This window comes from Sorex araneus, chromosome 3, assembly GCF_027595985.1.
Source record: "Sorex araneus isolate mSorAra2 chromosome 3, mSorAra2.pri, whole genome shotgun sequence".
NCBI lineage: Eukaryota > Metazoa > Chordata > Mammalia > Eulipotyphla > Soricidae > Sorex > Sorex araneus.
Genome location: NC_073304.1, coordinates 233900604 through 233922250, shown reverse-complemented (window position 1 = coordinate 233922250; position 21647 = coordinate 233900604).

Here is a 21647-nt window from a genome sequence, read left to right as displayed (position 1 = left end):
CGAAACAAGAGAACCTAAAAGAAATGGATGAATTCCTTGATTCCTACAATCTCCCAAGACTGAACAAAGAAGACTTGGAATACCTGAATAAACCCATTAATATTAAGGAAATTGAAACTGTAATCAAAAATCTCCCCAAAAACAAAAGCCCAGGTCCAGATGGATTCACTGGTGAATTCTTCCAAACATTTAAAGAAGCCCTGTTGCCAGTTCTCCTCAAGCTTTCGCAGGAAATTGAAAAAGACAGGAACTCTTCCAAACAGTTTCTATGAAGCACACATCTCCCTAATACCAAAAGCAAACAAAGACACCACTAAGAAAGAAAATTATAGACCAATATCCCTGATGAACACCGATGCGAAGATCCTCAACAAAATATTAGCAATTAGGATCCAACAACTCATCAAAAGGATCATACACCATGACCAAGTGGGATTCATCCCAGGGATGCAAGGATGGTTTAACATTCGGAAATTAATCAACATAATCCAGCATATCAACAAAAGTAAAGATAAAAACCATATGATCATATCAATTGATGCGGAGAAAGCATTTGACAAGATCCAACATCCATTCATGATGAAAACCCTCACCAAAATGGGTTTTGGAGGAACTTTCCTCAAGATAGTCGAAGCCATCTACCACAAGCCTACGGCAAGCATTATCCTCAACGGGGGAAAATTAAGGGCCTTTCCTCTAAGATCAGGCACAAGACAAGGATTTCCACTCTCACCACTTCTCTTCAATATACTACTGGAAGTACTTGCGATAGCTGTTAGACAAGAAAAAGAGATTAAGGGCATCCAGATAGGAAAGGAAGAAATCAAACTCTCACTATTCGCAGACGATATGATACTATATCTAGAGAAGCTTAAAGCCTCTACTAAGAAACTCTTAGAAACAATAGACTTATACAGTAAATTTGCATGCTACAAAATCAATACCCAAAAATCCATGGCCTTCCTATATACAAACAATGAGGCAGAGGAAAGGGACATGAAAAAGGCAATCCCATTCACAACCGTGCCCCAGAAAATCAAGTACCTTGGAATCAGCTTAACCAAGGAAGTAAAAGACTTCTACAAAGAAAACTATAAAATGCTACTCCATGAAATAAAAGAGGACATGAGAAAATGGAAACATATACCCTGCTCGTGGATAGGGAGAATCAATGTTGTCAAAATGGCAATACTCCCCAAAACATTATACAGATTCAACGTGATCCCTATAAGGATACCCATGACATTCTTCAAAGAAACCCATCAAGTAATCCTAAAATTCACATGGAACAACAAACGCCCACGGATAGCTAAAACAATTCTTGGGAAAAAGATGATGGGAGGCATCACCCTCCCCAACCTTAAACTTTACTACAAAGCGGTAACAATTAAAACAGCATGGTACTGGAACAAAGGCAGAGCTGAAGACCAATGGAACAGTGTGGAATATCCCTACACACAACCCCAAATGTATGATCATCTAATCTTTGATAAGGGAGCAAGAGATGTGAAGTGGAGTAAGGAAAGCCTCTTTAACAAATGGTGCTGGCACAACTGGACAACCACATGCAAAAGAATGGGCTTAGACCTCGACCTGACACCATGCACAAAAGTCAGATCAAAATGGATTAAAAACCTCAACATCAGACCACAAACCATAAGGTACATTGAAGACAAGGTCGGAAAAACCCTCCACGATATTGAAGATAAAGGTATCTTCAAAGATGACATGCGACTGGCCAACCAAGTGGAAACAGAGATCAACAAATGGGACTACATTAAACTAAAATGCTTCTGCACCGCAAAAGATACAGTGACCAGAAAACAAAGACAATCTACAGAATGGGAAAGAATATTTGCACAATACGCATCAGATAAGGGGTTGATATCAACGGTATATAAATCACTGGTTGAATTTTACAAGAAGAAAACATCCAACCCCATCAGAAAATGGGGCAAAGAAATGAACAGAAACTTTCCCAAGGAAGAGATACGAATGGCCAAAAGGCACATGAAAAACTGCTCTACATCACTAATCATCAGGGAAATGCAGATCAAAACAACCATGAGATACCACCTCACACCACAGAGACTGGCACACAACCAAAAGAACAAAAGCAACCACTGTTGGAGAGGATGTGGGGAGAAATGGACCCTTCTACACTGCTTGTGGGAATGTCGACTGGTTCAGACCTTTTGGAAAACAATATGGACGATTCTCAAAAAATTAGAAATTGAGCTCCCATTTGACCCAGCAATACCACTGCTGGGAATATATCCCAGAGAAGCAAAAAAGTATAGTCGAAATGACATCTGCACTTATATGTTCATCGCAGCACTATTTACAATAGCCAGAATCTGGAAAATACCTGAGTGCCCCAGAACAGATGACTGGTTGAAGAAACTTTGGTACATCTATACAATGGAATACTATGCAGCTGTAAGAAAAAATGAGGTCATGAACTTTGCATATAAGTGGATCAGCGTGGAAAGTATCATGCTAAGTGAAATGAGTCAGAAAGAGAAAGACAGACATAGAAAGATTGCACTCATCTGTGGAATATAGAATAACAGAGTAGGAGACTAACACCCAAGAATAGTAGAAATAGGTACCAGGAGCTTGACTCCATGGCTTGGAAGCTGGCCCCACATTCTGGGGAGAAGGCAACTCAGGTAGAGAAGGGAACACCAAGTAAAATGTGGTTGGAGACCACGCGGGGGAAGGGTGATGCGTGCTGAATGTAGACTAGAGACTGAACACAATGGCCACTCAGCACCTTTATTGCAAACCACAACACTTAATTAGAGAGAGATAACGAAAGGGAATACCCTGCCACAGTGGCTGGGTGGGGTGGAAGGAGATGGGATTGGGGGGGTGGGAGGGATGCTGGTTTTATTTGTGGTGGAGAATGGGCACTGGTGAAGGAATGGGTTCTCGAACTTTGTATGAGGGAAATATGAGCACGAAAATGTATAAATCTTTAACTGTACCCTTACGGTGACTCACTAATCAAAAAATAAATAAATTTTAAAAGATAAATAAAGTGGCATGTGAAATGCCAAATCTGAAAAAAAAAAAACAAAGAAAAAACAAATAGTAGGCAACAAAACATAGAAGGAAGTATGTACATACATATATATGCATATATACATAGTTTCAGATATATATATATATGAAAGTTCACATCAATCAACCTTTAACAACATGTTAGTGATATTCTAAAGACTGTCTTCATGGCTCCTGACTAAATAGAACAATCTTCACACTGTCTCATATACAGATTTTTTTGTAGTGTTTTCAGCGGTTTTCCATAACAGACAATACCAAAGTGTGTAAATACACAAAAAAGAAGGAAAGGGGGCACCAAACCAGGCACAGAGCAGCGGCGCTCTATCTCTCCCGCTGCCCACGTTCAGTAGTCTCCAACCGCTTTTCCCACCCCGAGGAGGTTGACGGCGATGATGAGGCGGGCGAAGGCAGGAATGGAGCCAGGCTGGTTGGTCTCAGTTGCAATTTATTTCATTCCCATCTCCATTCTCCTCTGATTCTCCTCCTGCTTCTTCCTCCCCCATGCTACTTCATTCTCCTTCTCCTCTGGGTCTGGATCTGGATCTAGCTTCTCCAGATCTGGCACTGGGACTGCCCCCCAGCCCATTCTTACGGCCTAGTTAAATCCCCAAGCATGAGGGGTTGGGGCTTACACATAGGTGTGGTCACAATCAATGGGGTAAAATTCTTTCCCTCAGGGGATGCTGCTTCCAGCAGGACACCCGCCCAAGAGCAAAGTACCATGGGTGTGTTTCTCCTCTCCTTGTCCAACTAACATATAAGTATTCATAATATTAATCATTTTGTATGGACAGAGCAAGAGATGCATTAAGCTTATAGAATTGCTCTCCTGGGGTCACCTCGATCTCAGACTACAGTGCTCAGGCCACATTAGCCTTTACTATCCCTAGCAGGGTCCTAGTCTCGTTGCTGCTTTTGGATTATGACAGTATTTGTTCATGACCAAGCTCTTAACTTATAGTTAAGCATTAGGCACTTTGGCCAGGCCCATCTCGATGCCAGGGTAGCACATAACCCACCACTTGCCCTAGGTCCGTCCCATCCCTCATCGGGACCCTGTTTTTGGGAGTGCTAGGAAGTAAGGGCAGCTGAGGCTTAAGTCCAGAAAGCAGATGCCCGGGAGTGAATAATATTCGAAGCCAATTCAATCCCATGTTACAAAAGCATATTAACAACTCTCTTTCTTTGTCCCTCAAAAAGGACATTGCTTTAAAGTAAACTATTCAAAAGACATCAGGAGAAGAGAAAGGCAATATTAACTTACAATACAAGTTCAGTGTCCTAGAAAGGTCTGACCTTACAAATTAACAGAGTCTGATCAGGGGAAAAGCTGATTAACTGGTTGGGGAAAAGAGAATAGAGAAGTGGTTACAGATAAACAAAGGAATGGGGGTAACTTGGGAGCACTTTGATGGGTGTGACCCGATATACCTAAGTTCCTTGTGGCAAGGAGAACAGGACATACCAATGTTGTCTTAAAATGTTTAGAGATTATTACCAGATAAGCCCAAATTCTGTGGCAAGGGAGACAAACCAATGATATCCTACAAAAATATATTATTTTGGTTGTACTTTAGAACAAGGAATGGGGCTTTGGATGGAAACATACCAAATTTGGTGGTGGGAAGGTGAAATGGTGATGAGAATGGTGTTTGAACAGTAAATGTAGCACTACAGTACTATAGCACTGTCGTCCCATTGTTCATCAATTAGCTTGAGAGGGTACAAGTAATGTCTCCATTGTGAGACTTGTTATTGTTTTGGCATATCAAATACGCCATGGGGAGCTTGCCAGGCTCTGCCGTGCCGGCAGGATACTCTTGGTAGCTTGCCGGGCTCTCCGAGAGGAACGGAAGAGTCAACCCTGGGTTGGCCGCGTGTAAGGCAAACCCCCTACCTGCTGTGCTAAATGTAACCAAATATTTTAAACCACCTTATAAAATAAAAAAAAATTAAAAATAAAATGGACCCGGTCTGCCTGGGTCTTATAGCAACTCTAAACCCTAAAAAGCGCCAACTGAGTCTCACCTCTGACCTGTGAGGCCTCCTCGCCACCCTCGTCCCCCTTGCAGAGACACGTCCCTCCTGCCCCAGCCACTGCAGTGGGCGTGGCCTCCCACACTTCTCCATGGCGTACCCTGAAACAAAATAACTATCCACTAATTCCTGGAAAAGCTGGGGAAAGGATGTTCCAGAATCTCTGGCAGCAGGAGACCCCCAAGTCTCCAAAATCTCAGCGGGGTGATGACGTTCCCAACTTTCAAGTCTGAGCACCAGGGGCACTGGGGAGTCACGGGCCAGGAAGCACTCAGGAAATAGGGAGAATTCTTCCTGCTCAGAGAGTAGGTGGGGCCTGCTCCACAGAGGGCACCCGCAGAATAGCTGCACACTTCACACACACAGAGGAAACCCTCCAGGAAATGACCATGGGTGTGATTCCCACAGGGCGTCTGAGCTGCCAGCTCTGGGTGTGGCTGCAGTGCTATGCTGTGGGGGAGAGACCAAACCTGTGGTGCTCTGCCCTCACTCCTGACTGGACTCAGGGGACCACATGGAATGCTGGGAATCGAACCTGGGTGGGTTGTGTGCAAGGCCAGTGCCTTCCAACTGTACTATGGCTCCGGCCCCTTTGCAGGTGTCTTACCTGTCCCCAGCCGTCAGCCCAGCCCTCTGGGTCCAGCCCGGGTTTGGAAAAGAGGAAGATTCTTTTCTCATGGGTCCAGTGAGAGAGAAGAGACTGTGCAGATGACACAGAAGTGGGGACGGGCCCTGCCGGGGGCGGGGGGATCCTCAGCTGGGCTTGTTGCCCCACACCTCGCAGTTGCTCCACACAGACTATTCTGCAGCCTCACTCACCTGCCAGACACGTGATCAACCCCGGGTGGATCCCCTGCACCCCACAGGGTTCCCCCAGACCTGACAGGAGTGATCACTGAGCACAGAGCCAGGAGTCATCCCTGAGCACTGCCAGGGGTTGTTATGAAAATAAATAAAAGAAAAGAAATAAAACAAAAGGAAGATGGAAGAATAGCCTTTCGGGGGGTGAGCATTGAGCACCCACCAAGACAGCCGCGTGGGGAGAAGGGCGGGGTGGGACCTGGACCTGGCCGGGGATGACCTTCATATGCCTGGTTGGAGCCAGGGAGGGTCACTGCAATCTTCATGGCAAGGTGGGATTCCTTGTCTCATTCACAGATGATTGAGCTCACGCCACCAGGGCCCAGATGAGAGCAGGAAGGGGAGATTCGCTTCCCCACTGCTCACCCCATGGGACTCATTCTAGGGGTGTGGTGGTTCCAAACACCCACCAGCCCTTTTTCCTGGGTCCCGTCTTCCTACCTCTTTGGTCAGGCCCCAGGGGAAACACGGTCGACTGAGGAGAGTCACAAATTGGGCCTCAGGCTCGGCTTTTGACTCTCAGCCTCCAGCAACCAGAACTATACAGAGACCCCTGGGATCCCCATGTCTGCCTCAGGGACCCCACAGCAGGCCAACCCGGAGAGTAAGACACTCGCTGTCCAGCATTTCACGCCCCCTGGTGGCGCAACTCTGCAGAGCAGGCTGTGACCTGGAGGTTCTGGAACTTAACCCAACACAGGGAGATCATGACTTGTTTTCCCCATTCCCCCCAGGGGTTGGGCAGAGGGAAGATGAAGGAGGAGTAAGTGGAGGAGGAGGAGTGAGAGGAAGAGAAATTGGAGAAGAGGAGGATCAGTGTTGGGGCTGGACCTACCCTCAGAACGAGCCCACGTAGACTGCACCGCACACGGACAGGAACAGAGGGACTCATGAAAATGGCGAGATTTCTCATGTGTCCTGTCTGGTTTTGGTGAAGCTGAACTTCTTTTCCTTTCAGCTGCCTTCAGTAAATAATTTTAATAATTTTATAAATTCAGAGTCAGCTTTCCTTTTCTCACAGAAGCCTGGCTGGCCTTGGTCATGCAGAACTCCGGATTCTTTCTCTCACTTGAGTGAGACATGATACTCCTTGCATAGCTCTTTCCATTCCTCTCCGGGATACCCAAATAGCATTCTCATCCTGTTTGCATAGGGCCCAGGTCTCTGAGGATATGTTAGTGCAGGAAGAATGGTGGAATCAAAAAGATGTGCCCGGAGCTGGAGATACTTCGTCCTCTTAACCACTTCTTCAATGCTCTTGAAGGCTTTCCACGCTGCTCTCTTCCTCCTGCGCAGTTCTGGCGCCAAGTCGTTCATGTTGAGTTCTCGGAACAGGTACACACAGCTGCTGCATTCGGAGATGTTTGTTCCATTGAGAGCAAATGGAGCGTCAGGAGCTAGTTCGTTTTTTCATGAGCATCATCTTGTTGAGGTCCAGCTGAAGTCCGACCTTCCCACACTCGTGGTCGAAGTCAGTCAGCATTTGTGCTGCTTGGCTAATGTTTGGTGTTATCAACGATATCATCAGCGAAGCGTAGGTGGTTTAGTTGCTGACCATCTATCTTCACTGCCATTCCTTCCTATTCCAGTTATTGTATGACGTTCTCGAGGGTGGCACTGAAGAGTTTCGGTGAAATGGTATCACCCTGTCGAACCCCTCTCTTCATGTCAGTGATCATACTGTAGAATGGTGAGATCCTGGTGGCGAATCCGCAATACAGCTCAAGGAGGATCTTGACATACTGAGTATGAACCTGTTTGGCCAGGGCTCCGATGACCGCTTCAGTCTCAACTGAATCAAAGGCGTTCTTTAAGTCCATGAACGTTAGACAGAGTGGCATCCTGAACTCTCTCGAAACTTCAATGAGCTTGGTCACCATGTGGATATGGTCGATTATGCTGAATCCTTTTTGGAACCCAGCTGCTCACATGGTTGTCCTTCATCTAGTGTTCTGCCTATTCTATTCAGGAGGACACGAGCGAACAACTTGTAGACGACAGACAGCAGGCAGATTGGGCGATAGTTGCCAATGTCGTGGATGTCTCCCTTCTTGTACAACAGAATGGTCCTGCTGGTTTTCAATTGGGACAGAAACTTGCATTCAGACAGGTAGTGTGTGAATAGCCAAGTATTGATGAGTACTGGCTGCAGATTCTTCAGGTGTTTGGGTCTGACCTCATCTGGACCGGGTGCTGTACGCATCCTTACTGACGAAATGGCATGTCGGATTTCAGAAGGGAGGACATTGGGAACGACATATCCATCCTTTGGAATTTGGTATGTGGGCAGGTGGACATGGCTGTCAAAGAGATCTGAGTAGAAGTGCTGAATACTTCTTTTCTGCCGCCGCGCGAGCTTGAACCCGGAGGCAACTAAACTCCTTTGGACACGAGCAGCGCCCCAAAAATGCCTCCAAACTGTGTGATCGGAGCTACTGGCCCATGGGCCTCCAGTGGGGCACGGTCTTTTCTCTCTCAACTCTCTCTTATTGAACGAAGCGAGGCGATTGCAGGTTTTTAGAGTATGCAGGTACCCTCGGAAGTCGGGGAAAGCCAAGGGGGCGGGATTTCCGGATCCGCCCTGCGCCGATATTTAAGCACAGCGCCATGTGGGTACGTTCTTTTCTGCCGCCACGCGAGCTCGACCCCGGAGGCAACTGAACTCCTTTGGACACGAACAGTGCCCCAAAATGCCTCCAAACTGTGTGATCGGAGCTACTGGCCCATGGGCCTCCAGCGGGGCATGGTTCTTCTCTCCAGGCTTCTCCATCATATGAGCACCACAAAAGGGAAGTAAAAGATTGCAGTGATGCAATTACCAAAAGAATTTTCCCTGGACTTCATATAGAAATCCCAAACTGCGCAGCTGCAACCTAATATCTCCTGATTGTCAGCAACATGAAAAGGTTCCTTTTTAGCAGGTCTTACTGTGGGGGGAAACTCCAAGTAGTAGTACCGAGTTTTTTGTTGAAATATTGAAGGTAATCAAAGTAGCAGCTATTTCTTTAGACTGTGAACTAAGCCAAAGCCCCACACCGGCCAAGGTGAGGAAATATCCTTCTTTCTCAGTTCTTTTCCCTTTTCTGGGAGAAATACGGTGTGGTGTCCACTATATTATGAAGTCTATTAAGCAGGCATGAACTTAGAGGCGCGGGAATGGGAGGGGGAAAAAACACTATATACTTGGAACAGCGGGACGCTTGGGAAGTCTCGGGCCGATACCAGCGCATGCTCCGCCGAGATTCGACCCAGGAGGCCACACTTTTGAGTGGCCACGATGCTGCTGATCAACCAGAATCCGGAGCCTAACTAGACTACTTCCGGTTCCAGAAACTACTTGCAACCATCACTCTAGACTGAACTAAGCCATAGCCCCACGCCGGCCGAGGACTGGAAATATCCTTTATTCTCGTAGGGCGGTGTGATGTCAGCCATAATATGAGGACTATTGATTAAGCAGGCACGAACTTGGTGGCGCGGGAAGGAGGGGGGAAAAACTCTATGTACTTGAAACAATGGGACTTCATATCTCTCCAGTTTCAGCAATGGAAAACTAATTATCAAATGCTGCATTGGCAATAGGGATGTCATTCTTGGGGGAAAACTCCAACAATACTGAATGTTGTGTTGAAATATGGAATGTAATCAAGGTAAAGTGAAAATGAAGTGAAATTTATCAACTAAGCAGGCAAGGATGGGGGGTGGGGGGCGGGGGTGGGAGCTATACTGGGGTCTTTGGTGGTGGAATATGGACACAGGTGAAGGGATGAGTGTTTGATCATTGTATAACTGAGACATAAACCTGAGAACTTTGTAACTTTCCACACGGTGATTCAATAAAAAATAAATAAAATTTTTAAAAAAAGAAGTGCTGAATAATCCTGTCCATTGCCATTCTGGAAGATGTGATAGATCCATCAGGACGTCGGAGGGCAGTCATCTTGGTCTCGTAGTTTACAAAGGACAGGCAAGCGTTACGAATACTTTTCCTGGCATCTGCTGCATCAGCCAGCACTGCTGCTCTTCTCTCTTTGAAATCTTCCTTTATCGCTTCTCTGCACAGCTTTGCGAAAAAAAAAATAGAGCATATAAAGGCAAATGTATATAGAGAGTATGGTGAATATTGTCTGCCATGGAAGCAGGGGGAGGGTGGGAAAGGGGGGTATACTGGGGATATTTGTGGTGGGGAATGTGCACTGGTGGAGGAATCAGTGTTTGATCATTGTGTGATTGTAAACCAAACTTGAAAGCTTATAACTATCTCACAGGGATTCAATAGAATTTTTTTAAAAAGGAAGAAGAGTAAAAGGCAGGTAATAAGTCTGAGAAAAGCAGCAAGCCAACAAAAGGCAGGAAAGAGGTAGCAAGCTAAGAAAGGCAAAGTTTTGCCAATGGACTATCCTTTTCCATAAGTCATTGCCAACACTCAGGAAATATGGGAAAATTCTACATCGATGCCCAAAGATTCTCCTTTGGGTTGCTTATTAAAATGTCGGAGGAGCTTCCAACTAGGTAGTTGAAATAAGGAGCATCTTGTTCAACTCTGTAACACCACATGGCCTGAATATAAGCTAGAGCACAGGGAAAGATGGCCAGTGAAGGGCAGTGTGCATTCCCAGACCATTTTGCAGTTCGATCTTTTTACAGGGAGTAAAAAAAAATGGATTATCAAAGCAGAGGAGGCAGGAAAATGCAAGATCATATGATTAACTGTTTGTATTGAGCTCATTGTCTGTCTGTTTGTCTGTTAGAGCCAGGTTTGATGAGATCAGAAGTAGAAATTCTAAGATCTGGGCAAGCAGGATCATCATGAGAGGACAGAGTATGCAACCCAGTGATTTGAAAGGTTTAAATGTTTTTTGGGAGGTTGTCTTTTAGGGTCACACCTGGCGATGCACAGGGGTTACTCCTGGCTCTGCACTCAGGAATTAACTCCTGATGGTGCTCAGGGGACCATATGGGATGTTGGGGATCGAACCCAGGTCAGCTGCGTGCAAGGCAAATGCCCTACCCACTGTGCTATCGCTCCAGCTCCGAAATGTTTCAATGTTTTTGGAACTTCTTAGACCGGGTTTAAACAAAGGTTTCTCATCAGAATGTTGAGCCTACAGCAAAATACAAATTCTTAATCTAGATCTTACTGGAAAAAGTTAAAAGGTTTTGATCTCTGACGTTCTCTCAGCTCCAGAGCCTGTATTTAGAAAGGGGCTGGGAGCTAGAGCCAAAAATGGCAGAGAGATAAAGCTTTGAGAGACAGTGCAGAGATAACCTTAATAAGAATTTAGGGTTGCTTTACAAATAACAGAAACATAGAAGCCACCAAAATAAAGTTTTCTCATGTTTTTATAAACATTGGCCATTCAAGTGTTTGTTTATGCTTATATCAAAGTTTGGTAAAAACTAAGGGTCTCTTTCTGTGTCTGAAAGCATATTTGTATTCTTGTGGAATTGTTCAAAGTATCTGGTGCAGATAGCTCATGATTTTAAATAATTAAGGTACAAGAACGATTGAAAGTAAGTCAAAAACAAAAATGTTTTCTCTTGTTTCATAACAATTGATGACTCAAAAGTCTTATACAGTTATGTCAATATACATGTTTGTGGGTCTCTGCCCAGATGTGACCCGAATGGTCACACACATGTGGCCCCTCCGTTGCTGAACACCCATGATCCTGGAGGCCAACTAACTACTTTCAGCACCAGCAGCTTCTTGCAGAAATACCTCTAGACTGTGAACTAAGCTATAGCTCATGCCGCCCAGGGAGGGGAAAGGTTTTTCTCTCTCAGCCTTTTCTTTCTCTGGTGGAGACGTAGCCACCGCCATCTTATAAGGCCCAGGAAACAGAGGTACCAGCTTGCAATGATGCGACTTCTGGCAGAAATTTCTCTGGACTTAGTTACTAAAATACGAGAAATCCAAAATCATATGCTCTTCATTCTTAACAATGGAAAACAAATTATCAAATGCTGCCTTTTCAGCAGGTCTGATTGGGAGGGGGGGTGAATTCCAAATAATACTAGTGAGTTTTCTGTTGAAATATTGAATGTAATCTAAGTAAAGAGAAATTAAAGTGAAAATCATCAGCCACACAGGCGGGGGGTGGGGGTGGGATGGGAAATATACTGGGTTCTTGGTGGTAGAACATGTGCACTGGTGAAAGGATGGGTGTTTGATCATTGTATGACTGAGACTTAAGCCTGAATGCTTTGTAACTTTTCACATGATTCAATAAAATATTTTCAATATATATATATATTTGTATCTGCATTGGATTAGAATATTTGACCTAGAAAATCTTGTGAATTGAAATATTTATGATACATGAAAACAGGTTCAAAGAGTAAGGGTTTCATTTAAAATATTTGTTTCTAGAGTTATAAAATTGGTTGAAAAACTTATCCTACCACTGTTTTTTTTTGACCATTGAGACTTTTGGTAGCTAAAATTTCTAGAACTACTAAGCAAAGAGTTATAAAATGGGTTAATCTCATATATCATGATGCCTGATAGCCTGAAGACATAGCATTGTGCCTTCGTAAAAGTCAAAAAATCTAAGCAGCTAAGAAAAACCCCTTTGGCTTTAATAGTTACTGAGAATAGAGAATGTCATGGAAAATATGGGAAAATTATTAGTCAGTTTTTCCTTACTATATTGTTAGTCTGTCCAGAACATGAAAATGCATGCTATTATTTTGATTACTTTATTTCATGCAAAGCTTTGTCACTGGGTATAAACCTATTCCTGACCTTCAGACAACTATGAAATCCTTCTGTTTCATGTAATCTAGGAGTGTTTTAATCTTCTCATGTCTGTGATTTCCTAGAGATCAGAATTCTAAAGATGTCTTCTGGTGAATTTCTATTGTGAAGTGAACTTTTGCCCAGTGAATATATATTGTAAAAACTTTAATTAGGAGCATTTTTCAGGCTTTTTGAATATCTATAGAACTGATCTAATGTTTTTAAAACAGCTCTACAATGGTCCTCTGAGCACCGCCAGGGGTGATTCCTGAGTGCAGAGCCAGGAGTAACCCGTGTGCATTGCCAGGTGTGACCCAAAAAGAAAAAAAAAAACAGCTCTACAGAGTACAGTTTTGTCATGTTATGTGAGATGATTGGGAACTTGTGTCTAAACTTAGCAGATCATGTTGTACGAATACAGATGTAACACTTAAGTCAGAAAGATAATGGATGGAAGGGAAGAAATCCTGTTAAAGCGAAGTTGGTTTTGAAATGGGATAAAGAAAGTTACAGGACACAATGAACATTAAGGAATGTGCAGAAGGTTTGAGGTTGTGCTTTAAGGAAAGAAACTGATTAAATAACTTATATTCTTATAAGAAACTCTTTCAATTACATCTGCGGAATCGTTCTGAAACCTTCTTGGTAATCTATGGAAAAGATACTGGACAGATTGTCCAGACTCCTGTTACAGTGCTCTTAGATCATTAAATTCTTCAAAAGTTGCAGGAAATCAAGGGTTTTTCAACATGGGATTAAATGAATTAGACATGTTAAACTGTACACTGGATTCTTGATACAGTGGTTTTAGATAATGGGAACTCAAGGTTTAAACATGATGCTAAATTGTATGCTTTATCATTACAGATTTTAGCTTCTTTTGACTAGGACCCACAGGAAACATGTATTACATCACACTGTGAGTAAAGTGAAGTTACATCACACTGTGTATTACATCACACTCTGAGTAAAGTGAAATGCTTGCTTCTCTCTTCTTTGCACTTTTAGTAGATTTCTGAGATGCTTCATTGCATTATGTTCATTTGCATAAATCAAGATAAAAGTCTTTCCTCTCTCTCATAGGGTCTACCCCTCATGCAGATAAGAAAATCAGTTGTGGGACCCCAAAGCGAGGGGGTCCAAGCTGCAGCCCTCAGCGCTCTCAGGCCTTTCCAGAGACTCGGGAGCACAACTTTAAAACCCTTAGCTGGGGCTGGAGCAATAGAGAGCATTTGACTTGCATGCGGCTGACCCAGGTTCAATTCCCAGCATCCCATATGTTCCCCCAAGCAACACAGGAGTGATTCCTGAGTAAATAGCCAGGAGTAACCCCTGAGCATCACCAGATATGACCCAAAAAGAAAAAAAAAAAGAAAGAAAAAAAACTTAAATAATGTCTCTGGTGCTGCCTGGGAGATCTAGAGCACTCTCCCCAGAGCACCCAGATTTCGAATTCCAGACGGAGAGGACCAGGATGAACATGCTACGCCCACAGCTGTGACACCTGTGTAGCTGTAGCAAAATGCTGCTACGCTGGAGGTCTGCAGATGAGAGGTTGAGGTGGGAGCTCCCCGGAGCGGGGCCTCAGGCAGTTCCCCTACAATCTGTGGTCATCACGTGACCTGATGACACTAGAAACTGCTGGAGCACAAGACGACCTTGGTTTTGCCTTAGCTTAACTATCTGTGCCTTTCTTCTGTGCATTTCTTATCTGTGCATTCGTATGGGAACAGTACGAGCGTTTCCTGGTCAGGATGTTGCCAACACCACAGGCCGGCCAGAATTAGATGACTTAATATCTAAAGCCCCCCTTTTTCCTTTTGTTCAAGCACCTGTCTCAGAAGCATAATAGGATGCTGGAGACGCCTCATTGGGTTTTTTCTAAACAAGGTTGAGGATAAAAAGAGCTGTTCTTGGAAATCAAAGCAACAGACGAAATGAAAGTAAAAACAAAGGTGTTGCAGAAATCACAGCATAGTGAGACAAAAACATTTCCAGAAAGAAGAGTTGGCTAAGATTCCCCGCAGGGACACAATATTTTGTGGGAGAGCGATGGCAGACTTTGCCGCCACGTTGCTCCCCCTGCAGTAGATTACCTAGATCCACCCCCCTTTTTACAGGAGCTAACGACAACATTGGGAATAGATGGGTAAACTATGAAGGGAAACGACGGTTGTTTTCAGAGCTCCCATTTATGGCTAGATTAGCTAGATGAAGAAAACCCTGGTGTTTATTTAAACCTTTTGCAATATATTATAACAAATTCCTGACGGGAGAAAGGGCCTTAAACATTTAATGCTAAACTAACACGGATGTGATCATTGGCGCGAAACAGACATTTCAAAGAACCTTAGCTTTACCCTAGCTTTACAGGAAAATCACAAGAGGTCACAAAAGCGATATGCGGAATTAGCTCATACTGTATTGTACTTCGTTAATAATTTTTCTGCTGAATTATAATCATCAAAGTAGTGTTCTAATGGTGTATTGTAATCATCAAAGCAGTGGTCTAATGGTGTAACCTGATGTTGTAACCCCCTGCTTATTGCTATTTCCTTGGAAAGACAATATATAAGCACAGCTTTGCAGAATAAAGTTGCAGCAGTTCACCAGCTTATAGTGTGGCTGTCTGTCATTTCCCCGCCGATTCCTGACTTCTCCTGATTCCTTCGACCCTGGTTCCCCGTGGTCGGTGGTCTCCACTGGGTGGTCTGCGGCATGAACACATGGACCGCCGGCCTGAGACAGTTTCCCTGGGGATTTATGCTCCACGTGGCTGCCCCGGCTGGGGGTGTCTCCATCACTGCCTCTGAGCCCCCCCACAGCGCCCCCTCACACACACAGAGGGAACCCTCCAGGAAATGAGCGTGGGTGTGATTCCCACGGGGCGTCTGAGCTGCCAGCTCTGGGCTGTGGCTGCAGTGCTGTGCTGTGGGAAAGAGGACAAATCTGTGGTGTTGTACACTCACTCCTGGGGGGATCGGGAGACCCTGTGGGGTGCCGGGGAAAGAACCTGGGTCGGTCACGGGCAAGGCCAGTTCCTTCCCCCAGTACTGTCGCTCCAGCCCCATTTGTGGGTGTTCCCACCCGTCCCCCAGCCATCAGCCCAGCCCTCTGGTTTCAGAATGGCTTTGGAAAGGAGGAAGATTCTTTTCTCAAGGGGTCGGTGAGAAGAGACTGTGCAGATGACACAGAAGTGGGGACGGACCCTGCTGGGATTGCGAGTTGGAGATCCCTCAGCTGAGCTTGTTGCCCCAAACCTCAAAGTTCCTCCACGCAGAGGGGCCCCTTCTACAGTCTCACTCACTCGTCGGACACGCGATCAATCCTGGGTGGATCCCCTGAACCCCACAGGGTTCCCCCAGACCCGAAAGGAGTTATCCCTGAGCACGGAGCCAGGAGTCAGGCCTGAGCACTGACAGGGCTGGCTACAAAACTAAATCAAATAAAGGAAATGAAACAAAAGCAGATGGTGCAGGTCAGCTGGGCCCTGGGGTGGGGGTGAGGGGGCGAGCACTGAGCACCCAGCAAAACATCTGCGTGCGAGGAGAGAGTGTGAACGGGCAAGGCAAGAAGCACCGTAGAGAGGGAGTCGCCGAGGGGGCTGGTTCCGGATGAGGCCCGTGGGGAGGAGGGGACACACCACAGACAGGCCCCCCAGAGCCTGCAGGGGACAGAGACGTAATACAGTAGGCAGGGTGCTTGCTTGCACACAGCCAACCTGGGTTCAATCCCTGCACCCCTTCAGCCCGCCAGGAGTGATCCCTGAGCACAGAGCCCAGAGTCAGCCCCGAGCACTGTCAGGAACAGCCTCAAAACCTAAAACAAACGAATGAAAAGGAGTTTGCACACAAGGAGGAGAGGCCGGAAGTTGCGGGGGCTCTGATGGGACTCCCCTGTCTGCGTTAGGACATGGGGCAGGAGCAGGAAGGCGGGACAGACACGTGACAGGGCGGGGGCAGCACAAAGATCCCAGAATTGCCTCCTCTTCCCCAACAGGCCACGCTGCAGTAGGAACCGAGGAAAGGCTCCGGGTCATGTGCATCTGGACCCCCAGCAGCCCAGACCACTGGGTGGGGAGTCCCTGTCCCCCACAGACCCGCTTCCCAGCCCCCTTTCCTTGGACTCTGTCTGACCTCTCTGCTCTGCCTCTCTGGATCTAGTTTGGGTGTCCCCAACCCCGAGAGACGCAGCTGCCCTGAAACCATACGACTAAAAGTAGAAGTCAGGGAGTCTGGGATGGTCCCTCTTCAGGCATGTAGAAGCCAACCACAAACAAGGAAGTGACGTGGTGACGTGTGGGGGGGCTCCCAGCTGTGGACACTGAGGGGAGCCACCACTTTCTCTGGAAGCTTCCTGCCCGGCAGCTGAGACAGCTGGAGGGAGTGGTGGGGACTTGAGACCGACCAGAGAAGTGGGGACGCGGGAGCTGTCCCCCACCTCCGAAGGACCCCACACAGCCTGCCGCTGCGGCCACCTCCCTCCTGCCCAATGACATCGTGGGTGCGGGCCCCATGGCTGCCCTGGGCACTGCTCCTCATCCACCTCCCAGGTGAGTGCTCAGGGGGATGTGGCAGCCGCGGGGACAGGGTGGCAGAGAAGCTTCCAGAACTGCTCTCCTGTCACCACCCAGACACAAGGGCCCAGTGTGAAGAGGCGAGTTGGACTGGCGGGGAAGGGAGCGCAGAGTCGGACCTTAGAAATGGTGACCTGAAAGCACACACACACACACACAGAGACACATAAACACCACACACACACACACACACACACACACACACACACACACACTCCCCCTGTATCACACCAGAGGGAGCTGCTCCCGCTGTCCCCAGGCCTGAGGAAGGCCTTGCCCCTGCCTCGGCCTGTCCCAGTCCCCGAGTCCTGGACGGACGGGCACCCAGGGGCCCTGACAACGCCTCCCTCCTGCCTCCACTGACTGGTGGCCGTGCAGGTCATGTTGGGAAGGAAAACGCTTCCTGGGAAATGGGGTCCCTGCACTGGGGTGAGGGGGCACCAGATGGGGGCTGATCACCTCACCGGGGAGACTTCAATTACCCCAAAATTTGCCCGCACATTAATGCCCTTGAGAACTTTCTGGTGCCCTCCTGTGGGGTTCAGTCTTCTGGGGGACACGGTATGGGACATCCTGCCAGTGTCCGAGCTGGGGGGCAGGTGGGTATTTTGGGGGGAGTTTAGGGTCCTGTCTCTGGTTGGCACAAGCAGCAAGGGCAGCGAGAGAGGTGATTGGGGTCCAGAGGAGGGAGCTGTCAGGTCAGAATCGGCAGCGGAGCCCAGAGAGTCACAGGGGGTGTGGCTAATGGGGGCAGTCATGTGAGCTGGGGGCCAACAGGGGACCCCATGATGCCCGGGTGCCCTGAGCCAGCTGTGCTTTCCAGGCTGTTTGTCCCTGAAGGGCCCCCTCTCTGTGGTTGGCACCGTCGGGGGGACCCTGAGCGTTCAGTGCACGTACGAGCAGGAAGACAAAAACAACAACAAATTCTGGTGCGAATTTCCATGTGTGGCACACCTGAGTGTGGTTTTGGAGATGTCAGAGACACAGCAAGAAGCAAGAAGGGGCCGCGTGACCATCAGGGACGAGCCAGCAAACCTCACCTTCACCGTGACCTTGGAGAACCTCACGGAAGCCGACACGGGCATGTACTTTTGTGGAGTCCTCCGGCGTATATTCAGCAAGGAAACTATAGCGCCGGTGGTGGTGTCCGTGTTCCCAGGTACAGCCCTCAGAACAACAATGTCAGGAGAAGACATGTCTGCCTTTGTGTGCATGATGGGTGCACAGACGTGTACATGCATGCGTGCATGTGTGTCGTATACATGTGTGTGTGTGGTGGGGGTGTGTCTGTCCCACAGGACCTGCCCACTCAGCCTTTTTAGGCCTTTCCAGCCGCACCCTGACTCACTCTCAGTCTGACCCTTTGCTGATTTAGGAGGGGGCGCAGCAGTGGGGCAGCCCAAAGTGGGGTGCAGGCCACAGCCTCCTCCTAGGCTTCCCTTAGGTCCCCAGCCGGGAGGCTGAGACTTGAGCACCCCCAGGGTCAGGTGTGATCTCTGCCCCCCCCCAATGTCCTGGTCACATCCTGGATCTGCAGGAACCCCGGGGCCCCGAGGAGCCCAGCCCTGCGCTGGGACTGTGGGACTCGGAGGCCCCTGCCCCCACCCCTGGGGCTCCAGCAGTTACCCGCAGGCACAAAGCAGAGGGTGGGGACAGGGGAGTGGGGTTCCTAGGAGGGTCCTGAGCGCTGATGCTGTGCGTCAAGGTGACCCCCACAGCCCTGCTGGCAGCCCCTGCCTGACTCACCCCCTCGGCCTGGGTCTCTCACCTGCAGGGGTCTCTCACCTCTCTGTGCCTGGTTTTTAAGACAGAGGAAGGGAAGGCCGGGAGGGCTCAGGGGCAGGAACACTCGTGTCCCCAGCACTGCAGGGGTGACCCTGGGGGCCCCGAGCACCATCAGGCCAGATCCTGCACCTGATGCTGCTGAGGGTGACCCGGGAAAACACAGACTCAGCCATGGAGATGCCTGGTCCAGAGACACACTGAGCCCGGCCGGGCCCCTGGGCTCCAGCTGGTGGTCTCCAGACGCTTCTGCTTATTGGGGTACGCTGGACACTCAGGGCTGCTTAGGGGCAACCCCCTTATGTCTCTCTGGCCTTCTAGATCCTCCTATGTGCCCAAGCCCCTATATCTCTCTGGCCTTCTAGATCTTTCTCTCTGGTCTTCCCCTTCACCTAAGCAGGAGATTCAGTGGCCCCATGGCCATCACCAGGCAGACAGAGGAGGAGTCCAGCCTAAAGGGACTGCCACTACCTGGCCCCCAACACTGTAGGGGCGCCAGGAGGTCCTGGTCACAGTGAGCCTGAACACAAGATCGGAGGGGTCAGGGGTCCACGCGAAAGGGGGAATCTCATGGTGCGGCCTCATTGCACCCCAACATGCAGATGGGATAAGGCCCTTCTCTAGGTTCCTCTCTAAGGTGGCCATGGGCTGCTGTGGGGTTCGGGCCACACCCAGAGGGCCCGGGGACCTTGTGTGAGCCGTGCATTGATGTGTTATGAGGCGTGACCCCATGTGACCCATGCTTCCCTCAGCCTTCCCGACAGCCCCCCATGCTGCCTCTTCCACCCTGGGACCCCACCTGGAACCAGCCGAGCCCACCAAGCAGGAATCCCCAGACCTGCCCCCCACTAATGACCCGGGGGCCAGCGGCAGAGGGTGAGTGTCCCTACAACTGACCCCGCACCCCGACCCCCTGTGGGCCAGCTGCACAGCTCATGGTCCCCTGCCCTGTCCTCACATACAGCCTTGTCTCGTGTGTCCACGCTGAGAACAGACCCCGGTGACTGGAGGGAAGTCCCGGGGCAGCTGTCAAGGAAACGGGTGACGAGAGCTTGGGGACGACGGGTGTAGGGACAGGGCTCAGGTGCGAACGGCAGGGACAGCGAGTCTGGGCAGCGCCTGAAGGACCCAGTTCTCAGGGAGCTTCAGACACGGCCGCTGAGGGGACAGATATCGCGAGATCGTGCGGAACAAGCCCTCAGTCCCCCAGAGCCAGGCAGCACAGAGGAGCCCTGGGATCGTCCCTGCACTGTCCCCCCAACCCTGCCAGACCCTGGGCCTGAGAGAGGTGGTCACAGCTGACTTGGGGGGCTTCTTGCTCGCTGGGATGGAGGGTCACTGCAGGAGACAAGCAACAAGCAAAGGGCCCTGGGGTCTGTCACTCCCCCAGCCAGTTCCCCCAAATGCCCAGGACCGAATTGGAAGTGTGCCTGGGTGCCCACTCCGTCCCAATGACCACGCCCCCCTGTCTCCCTCTCGGGGCAGCCACCAAGCAGAGACGGGGGCCCAGAATGGATATTTCCGTGGTCCTCTGTGGCCGCAGCGCAGAGGGGTCAGTGGAGAGCCCCGGTGTCCCTGAGGACGGCGCTCATGTCCCCGTGTCCCTCAGGTCCTTGCTCAGTAGCGTCCACTGCCGCCTCCTGATCTTCCTGACGGTGCCCCTACTGCTGGGCATGATGGGGGCCGTGCTCTGGGCGAGCTGGCCGTGGAGGGGCCCGCGACAGGCCGACAGCGCTGTGTGACGACCAGGAGGCCTGTGAGGACCCTCGGGGAAACCCAGCCATGCGCCCCAGGATCCTTCCTGACGCCTGGCTTTATGGAGGGCGTCACTCACCGCCGAAAGGAAGCTGCGGAGACAGAGCCGGACCCCCAGTCCCCAGCCCTGCACATGCTCTAGAGCCAGACCCCCCACACTCCGCACACACACTAGAGCAGGAACCCCCACCTTGCACAGGCACTAGAACTGCACCCCTACCCTGCATGCGCTCTAGACCCGGCCCAGACCTCACACCACGTGTGCAAACTGTGAATAAATACACGCTGAGCTCCTCTCTCAGGGACAAGCACCCTTGCCTTGTTATTATCATTCTTCATCATGGGACTGGATTACATGCATGTGCACAGTCAGAGCAGACTTATACATGTATGCACAGTGTTATGTTTTATGTTTATATGTGAGCACAGTGTCATGTTATATACATACAAGTGTGTGAAGTGTCACAGTATACCCACACGTTCTGAGGGTCATATTTTACACATACATGTGCTGACGGTGTCAGGTTTATGTACACGTGTGTATAGTGTCAGATCATATATTTACATAGAGTGTCATAGTATACATATAAGTGCCTACAGTGTCAGATAAAACACATTCTCAGTGACATATTCTACATGCATGTGTACAGTATCATACATATATGGGTGTGGGGTGTCAGATTATACATATACATGTGTGCACAATGTCATATACATGTTTTACATACATGTCATTCAGCATCAAGTTATATCACTTGTCACTTGTAGTCCCGTTGATCTTCGATTTGCTCGGGCAGGCGCCAGTAACGTCTTCATCTATCCCTG